Source organism: Mustela putorius, unplaced genomic scaffold, assembly GCF_011764305.1.
Source record: "Mustela putorius furo isolate JIRA1106 unplaced genomic scaffold, ASM1176430v1.1 tig00000174_pilon_pilon_pilon, whole genome shotgun sequence".
Classification (NCBI taxonomy): Eukaryota; Metazoa; Chordata; class Mammalia; order Carnivora; family Mustelidae; genus Mustela; species Mustela putorius.
This window is the reverse complement of record NW_025421304.1, coordinates 31786496-31795136: the sequence shown is the minus strand read 5'-3', so window position 1 is coordinate 31795136 and position 8641 is coordinate 31786496. Positions and strand designations below refer to the sequence as shown.

At 50.3% G+C, this 8641-nt stretch overlaps 1 long non-coding RNA gene across 1 annotated transcript; it reads right to left on the bottom strand.

Moving 5' to 3' along the window:
- Positions 1–4603: 4603 nt before the first annotated feature.
- On the bottom strand, positions 4604–6534 carry LOC123390983. Its single transcript, XR_006605600.1, has 3 exons — positions 6191–6534; positions 5740–5850; positions 4604–4862 (listed from the first exon to the last, which is right to left on the bottom strand). It is a non-coding gene; the product is annotated as an uncharacterized LOC123390983 (long non-coding RNA).
- Positions 6535–8641: the final 2107 nt, after the last annotated feature.

The following is an 8641-nucleotide window of genomic DNA, read 5'->3' as shown; positions in this document are numbered from 1 at the left end:
GGGCCTGGGACTCCTTTCCACCTAGGCATGGCTCAAGCCCCTCTGGGCACATGAGCTCCATTAGACACGCCCTAGAGGCTGTCTTTCTTCATCACTCCAGCTTTTGCCTCCAATTCAACTTGCAAATCAGTGGTCCCTAAGTTCCTGTGCTCATCAGGTCACTCCCCAGCTCAAGAATCTGCACTGGCTCCCAGCTGCATGTCACATCAAGAACTGCCTGGCTCTGAAGATGATCTGTGGTCTGGCCTTGACTTTGCCTATTCAGTATAGATTCCATGACACCCCAGTGCATCTCCTTTGCTCCAGATGAACAACCTTCTGTTTGCCATCCAGAGAATCTGCCACGGGCCTCCTTTCCATGCCTTGTTCACTTTATCTCCACTTTCCCTTCTCAGTCTTTCCTTATCCCCATTCTCTGTCCTTCATCTTGGAGCTTAATTTGTCTCCCCCTTTTCTTTGCATGAGGTGTCCTCTGACCAGCTGGCCAACTCTAGTCCGTCCCTTCTCCAAACACTTACTGTATTTATTGTTAACACCATAGAAACTGTTTTGTAGATGTGCTTTGGACCTGCCTCCAAGATCACCTACTAGACTGTGATTTCCAAACGGAAAGACTCCCAGAGTCCAGGATGGCTCTGGGCATACCGTTCCCTGCATACTAGCCATTCACAGTGAGGCAGTACACATGGAACTGTCCTGTAACCCTCCGGCAAGACAACAAAGGCACAACAAGGCTCTTAGTGTTACCATATTCCACAGATTATAAAATACACATTTCCCCCCACTCCCCACATTTTAACATCTCTGAAATCAGGATCAATGGCATATCATAATTTGACAGCACAGCTCCCTGTCCCTGTTTCTTAGTGGGATATAAAATATTGGTGCATTTTACAATCTGTGGTGTGTTAGACTTGAAAAGAACATTACTTCATGGAAATGCTGGTACTGACTGACATGAGAATCTGTTGATAGCTGTTTCTGGATTGGACCTGGGAGAATGTATTTGGGAGAAGTGAGGTGATGTGGGAAAGATCTGGGAGATGAGGAGATGCTGGGAGAAGTGGGGGATTCTGGGAGAGATGAGGGATGCTGGGAGAAGTGGGGGATGCTGGGAGAAGTGGGGGATGCTGGGAGAAGTGGGGGATGCTGGGAGAAGTGGGGGATTCTGGGAGACATGAGGGATCCCAGGAGAAGAGGGGGTGTGCTGAGAAGGAAGGGGAAGGGCCCCTAATGGGGTACCTATTGGGTCCAGAAGTTTCCTGAGTCACTCTGATATGATTCAGCTCTTAATCTCTTCCATTCTCCTGTCCCCCCCCGCCCCGTGTCTATGCTGGTTCAGAGGCTGATTTCTTGTTAACTGGGATCTCACCATCACCAGCCCCTGTGGGGTGGTGACAGGGGGTCGAGAGGCTGTCTTCCCTCACCTGTGAGGAGACTTCTGATGGCCTTGGATTCATGGGTGCCCCTGACCCGCCGGTTGTTCAGCTGGGAAGACAAAGCTGAGCTCCTAGCCCAGCGTAAGCCCAGACAGGGAGGGATGAGGGGGGACCAAAGGCCCAGGGCCACAGACTGTCTAACCTCTGAGGAAGCCCAGAAAGCCAGCCCATCCGTGGTGAAGAGGAATAGCTCCTCTTTAGGCCCAGTGGCCCGAGCTCTGGCCAGAGTGTCCTGCCGTGACCAGCTGAGGCCATGCATGCAGCCTCTGGGCTGTGACTGTGAAGTGTCAGGGTGCTCAGGTCAACCCTTCAGTTCCACATCCTCGTGGGCTCTGTCCCCTGAGTCAGGCCTCTCTTGGCCGCACAGGCAGGTTCCTCTGGCTGCAGAAAGCTGCTGAGTGGGGGCACGTGGTCTTTTCCTTTGGCTTGCAGGCCGCCCTCCTGCAGTTATCAGCAAGGGCTTTGGGGCCAAACATACTTAGATTTGATACTCGTTCTCCCACGTGCTACCATGTGACCTTGGGCACGTTGTCAAACTTTCTGGGCTTTGTTTTCCTCATCTGGGTGTTTTTTTTGTTTTTTTGGTTAATAGGTGGAGATTTTAATATAGTAAAGGGAATTTACATATGAAAGCTTGTCTTTTTTTTTTCCACATGTGAAATCTATTTTTTTTTAAAGATTTTATTTATTTATTTGACAGATGGACATCACAAGTAGGCAGAGAGGCAGGCAGAGAGAGAGAGGAGGAAGCAGACTCCCCACTGAGCAGAGAGCCCTATTTGGGGCTTGATCCCAGGGATCATGATCTCAGCTGGAGGCAGAGGCTTTAGCCCACTGAGCCACCCAGGCGCCCCTTTTTTGTTTTTAATCCCGTAAAGTTAACATACAGTGTTCTGTCAGTTTCAGGTGTACAATATGGTGATTCAGCAATTCGGTACATTACTCAGTGCTCATCAAGAAAATGTACTCTTAATCCCCTTCACTGGTTTCCCCCATTCCCCCCACCTTTTCTCCCAACCATCAGTTTGATTTCCTCATCTTTAATATGAAGGTGAGAATTCCTAACTCTGGTGTTGTGTGTGTGTGTGTGTGTGTGTGTGTGTGTGTAGGAATTAAGGGACAAAGTGATTAACATTAGCCACTATTACTGTCCCGTTAGCCCTTTATCCATTGAAAGTTGTCCCAGTTCCAGCCTATGGACCCTTGCCAATGTTATAAACATAAGTTTTATGGGCCCCAAACATCCTTGAAGCAGAGGCAGCACCATCTGCGTGTCCATCCCCCATCCCTTACAGAGGGTTCTGGCTCTTTTCCCCTCATACTTCCGGTTTTCATGGGGGCATTTCCTGTATGTCCAGAGGGGACTATGCCTGGTGAATGCCAGACCTCTAGCTCCATTGGAGAAAGAAGGCAGGAGCCATGCAAAGTTAAGGCTAAAATAACCTCTAGAAAGAAAAAGAAATGTAAGGGAGATTGCTTTCCAGCAACATGGAAGATTTGATAGTTAGTGGGGAAAACGATAAAACATCCAGAAACAGGATGGGAAACAGTCAACACACTTTATGCATAGCTGAGCTGCACGGAAATAGGATAGCCCTTGAGCAAGAGACCTAGAAGAAGTTGAGAGCCTTTTTTGGGGACGGAGTGCGGATGCTTTGGCTGCCCTTTGCTGGTCTGGACAATGCAGGAACTTGGGTTTGAATAGCCAAAGGGACAAGAACAGTGTTTTGAACCTACCTGAAGCAGAGAAGTAGAACTGTGACTCCCACAGACAGCTGGGATCCTCGAGGGTTTAAACTTCCAGTGAAAGTTAGGCCAGAAAAAAATATACTCACCTTCAAAGGCAGAGGAGAAGGAAGCTCTTCTAACCTGGCCTGGTTGGGGAAGGTCTCTTCTGAGAAATGTATGACTACACTCCTGCCTTCTTTTGAATCTTGGATTCAATTTACGCAACTCATGTGATCCTAGAGTGTCTAGGCCAGGAAATGAACATGATAGCTATTCCCGGCTGGAAAGTCCATAGAGACAAGAGTAGAGTGAGTGGTGGTTGCCAGGGGGAAATGGAGAGTTGTTTAAAAGACCTAGAGTTTCTGTTTTACAAGATGAAGAGTCCCGGAGACTGGTTGCACAACTGTATGAAAGTCCTTAACACTACAGAACTACACACTTAAAAATGGTTCCGATGGTAAGTTTAATGTGTGTATTTTGCAAGGGGAAAAAAAAAAAGCTAATTCTGACTGGTGTCTTTTTGGGACACCTGGCAGAAGCAAAAACATTACCTCTTTGGAGAGATATACCTTCAACCCATCCTGCTCAGGCTGCCTTTAGGATCCTTGTTGAATTTGAGAGAAAAGTGCAAGTTGCAAAACACACGAGGAAACCAGCAGGGAGTGAGCAGCAAGAATGAAAAAGAGAGAGGATAAATGTCCCCAGATGTTTACTGTGGAGTTATTCATAATGTCCAAAAAAGCCAAAACCAAAACAAAACCCACCACCACCACGACAGCTGGAAATAAAGCAAAAGTCCCACGGCCAGGAAATATTCCAGAGCCATGAAGAGATTTAGAAGGATTTCCCTGAGGGACTTTAGCCTGGAGTGAGAAAAATTAGGAATGGAGTTGGGTGCTAATCTCCCATTTTTGCAAAGCAGCCCCACGCCTGCGGATAGGTGTGTATTTCAAAACAGATCCGTGAGCCTCAGGGAGAGGGAAGGGTGCCCAGCAGGGTTGCTTGGGTAAGGCTGCGGGAGAAGAAAGGGGGTGGGGAGAAGAGAAAGAAGGAGAAAAAGAGGTCTCAAGACGGCACTGAAAAGATCTCCAGCACTTGGCGCTCAGCACGTCTGCTCTAATCCCGGAATTTGTGGAGGGTGATCTCTGAATGGGTGTGTTTGTGTCTATAGGAGAACACAATTATGATACTGATTTGCCTACTGTGAAGCGGGGGACAAGTTCGGTGGATCTGGTTATTTGATTGTATTAATACCAGTGAGCAAACGTCCTCTGTGTGTCCGCGGGGTTTAGTGTGAGCGAGGAGAACGCTGTGGAAGGAAAGGTGTTGGCACTTTTAACCCTGCAGAGGAGACGGGCCGGAGAAGGAGGTGTAAGAGGGAGATGTCCGATCTGGTGCCCTCACAAGAAGAGAGACCCAAACACCGACATCTTTGTATTGTGTTGTTTTACTTGTGACCACAAACGTACATTGGTTTGGAAAAGGAAAAGCAAACGAGTGAGCCAAGGAAACACTTGCGCACATTGCTTTTACCAATGTCAAGTGTCTGCTCTCTTTGGAGGGCCTCCTTGCCGTAGCTTTTAAGAACGTAAATGTACCCAGTGTGCCTATTCCTCAAGTCAGAAGTTCTGCCTCTCCCCGTGCGTTTGCCCAGGAGCACACCGCTTCCGGTCCTGAGAGCCGCTGCAGCATGACCTGCGGACGCAAATGACTGGGAATGGCCTAGGTGTTCATCGACAGGAGGTGGATGAAGTCAGCCATGGTCTCTACACGGGGAAATACTTAACAGCGAGTAGGGAAAAAGTGAGACTGTTACGTTCTTCTGGAGAGGGGGAGTGAGAAGAGGTTTCTGTGTGTTTCCTAAGGCGGCGATGGGTGGCTTAAAATAACAGACATGCTTCCTCTCCGAGTTGGGAGTCCGGAGGCGTGAGATCAAGGGCCGTGCTCCCTCTGAAAGCTTGGGAACAGGGGTCCTTCCTGGCCTCCTCCTAGGTTCTGGTGGTTCCCCAAGTCTTTGGCATTTTTTTACTTGTAGCTGTGTCGCTGTGCTTCTGTCTCTGTCCTCCTATGGCTTTCCTCTGTGTGCGTGTCTCTCTCCTCTGAGAAGGATGTCCACCCTTGGATTTAGGGGCCCCCGTCATCCGGCATGACCTCATCTTAGTGATTACATCTGTAAAGACCCCATTTCCAAATGAGGTCACATTCTGAGGTTCCGGGTGGTTCGGAACTTTGGGGGCCACTCTTCAATACACTTTAAGCGCTGTGGTGTACTATGGTTGGATTAAAAAGGAAGAAGGAGAGAGAGAGAGATGCCTGCTTCTGTCGGATACTCTGGAATGGGAGGAGGAAGTGGAGGTTGTGGAGACTGTCCGTTGGAGGCGCGCCTGGGTGGCGCCGTCGGTTAAGTGTCTTGCCTTCAGCTCAGGTCATGATCCCAGGGTCCTGGGATGGAGCCCCGCATCGGGTTCCCTGCTCGTCGGGGAGTCTGCTTCTCCCTCTCCCCCTGCTTGTGCTCTCTCTCTCTCTCTCTGTCAAATAAATAAATACAATTAAAAAAAAAAAAAAAGCATACCTAGGAGATGTCTCTGAGGTCCAGAAGTAGAACCGTGGCAGAGGAAAGACGGAAGAGGATTTGGGTCGGCGCTCCTTCAGTCCTTCGGGTCGTGTTTGGCTTTGCGGCCCACTGTGGGAAAGTCAGGGGATTGGGTGGGGAGGAAGGAAGCTAGGGGGCTCGTAGAACCCAAGGTTGCTCACCCCCTGTACCTCTCTGGTGAGGAGAGATGGGCCTGACTGCCAGCCACTGGGCCACTGACTCAGCTAACAAATACTTCTCAAAGTTCTGGAACAACCCTTCTTGCCTAGGTTGGGTCCACTCCTGAGGTCCACGGAGGTGTTTGTCCTCATTTGTTAGGAGGTGGGAAGGCCCCTTCGGGTTCCTGCTCCAGGAAGCCTGCCGCCCCCTTCCTAGTCTCCTGTCTTTTCTGTCCTGTCTGCTGAGGCACCTACTTTCCCCCTCCTCTTACCAGCCTGCTCTGTGGCCAGGGGCTCGCTGCTCCAGACTGGGGCTCAAAGCTTTTCATCTTTGTGTGCAAAGCTCCGGGCACGCAGGAGAGGCTCTGTTAACAGCTGTGTGCAAGACAGAATTTAGCCTTGTGGTGGAGACTCTATGACCTGTTTAAAAAGTTTCATGTTCTTGCAGAAGGAGGTAGGGACATGAGTGGGGCTCCTGGTGGAACCAAGCCAGTCCTGAGTCAGACCGGGCACATGTGAGTAAGGAGGAACGGATCTAGTGAGGGGGTTGGCGACTCTCCCCGGGCCCCAGACCTTCCCTTTCAGGGAAGTGACTCAGGGACAGGGGCTGCCTGTCTCATTCTTCCTTAGCTGTGTTGCTAAGGAAGTTATGCGTGCTAGTGGTGCATGTTAGCAGGAAAGATAGCCCCACCCTTTGCCGCACACCTCCCTGTGTCTCCTCGTGATAGGCGTAGCTAAGAATGCAGGGGGGCTTGTGTTGCAGCAGGGGAGACAGATGGGAAGCTACAGTGAATGACCGTGTAATCACAGGCGCACTGTTGTTACAAGCACAGATCCACATTGCTTGTGGAAGGTGAAACAAAAACCGATCCAACCATGGACCAGAATGGGCCACCTGTGCACGAGGGCCTGTGAAGGGCAGGGACACACTCCCACCGGCACCCTTGGAAGAGCGAGACTTGAACCAAACTCAACGAGTCTGAGGCCAAAGCTCTGCAGGAAAATGGGCCCTGAGCGACCAAGATGCTGTCCGTGCAGGGACCCCTGCAAACACTCCCATGTCGCCTCCACCACTCGCGTTCTCCGAGCTCCGTCTTCAGATCAGGAAAGTGAGGTCTAGAGAAAGGAAATGATTTGCTCTCTGGGTCCCAAGTCAGGAAGGGGAGTCCGTAAGGAGAAGCCAAGGCTAGGTTTCCCGGCACTGGGCTCGGATCTGCCCAAGTCCCCAGAGTTCGTCCTCTGTGAGCCAAAACTCAGAAACAAAGCTGCTCTGTTCACCAAGAATGCCGTTTCCCCACATTATTCTCCACTAGGGACATTCCTGCATTGGTAAAGAAGGGACTGGTTCAGCCCACATCCTGACAGTTGATGGGCTGGGCAGGCTTTAAACTAGAATCTGAAAGTTGGAGACCGAGGAGGTTAGACAGAGTCCCAGGCCTGAAGGAGTTCTCTGCTCAGAGATGAGAGACCAGATGCACAGGACACCATGATGAGGGCCAAAGGACAAGGGGCCCCGGGGGTCTGGGGGCACCGAGGGGCAACCCCCTTGGAGAGGGGGACATCTGGAACAAGCAGAAGCCTGGCAGTCTTTTGTGGGTCAAGGGTGGCGTGTGAGAATCTGGGTGCAGGTGCGGCATGGAGGAGGGAGAAGGCGGGGGGGCTGGTGTGTGAAGAGGGAAGGGCGCTCTGCTCAGGGAGTGGCAAGTCCAAGGGATCGCGGCCAGTCAGACCTCGTGGAGGGGGGCTTGCTGCAGAGGTGGGGGCCCGACTGTCCCCTGGCCATCCTAGGTCCATGGAGCAAAGCTTCATGAGGGTCTTGTTCTATGAGAGGGGAAGGCTCTCTGTCCTATGGGAGAAGGGTTATTCAAAACCTCTTTGAGGACAGACATCTCTTAATACATTGAGAAGAGCAGAGAGCCCTCATCTTTCCCCTCAAATGCAAGTGTCTACTTATATGCCATATTTTTGAGTGGTTTTTTTTTTTACATTTTTTAAATTGTGGGAAAATATACACAATATAAAAATGACCAATGTAAGCATTTTTTTTAAATAAAGATTTTATTTATTTATTTGACAGACAGAGATCACAAGTAGGCAGAGAGGCAGGCAGAGAGAGAGAGGAGGAAGCAGGCTCCCCGCTGAGCAGAGAGCCCGATGCGGGGCTCTATCCCAGGACGCTGAGATCATGACCTGAGCCGAAGGCAGCGGCTTAACCCACTGAGCCACCCAGGCGCCCCTGTAAGCATTTTTTTTAAAAGATTTATTTATTTGTCAGAGAGAGAGAGAGCACACAAGCAGGGGGAGCAGCAGGCAGAGCAGGCAGAGGGAGAAGCAGGCTCCCCGCCGAGCAAGGAGCCCGATGCGGGACCCGATCCCAGGACTCTGGGATCATGACCTGAGCCAAAGGCAGTGGCCCAACCAACTGAGCCACCCAGGCGCCCCCCAATGTAAGCATTTTTAAAAAGTACACAACTCAGTAACATTAAGTACATTCACAGTGTTGTATAACCATCATCACTATCTATTTCCAGAACTTTCTCACCATCCCAAACAGAAACTCGACACCCCTTAAACAGTAACTCTCCCTTCCCAGCTCTCCCTAGACCCTGGCAGTCAAAGCTCCTTTACTTTCGGTCTCTATGAGTTTGCCTGTTGCAGGGACCTTGATTTATATGCAGTGTTTAAAGAATTGCATATTGAGGTAAAATAAGGTGTGGTAGACT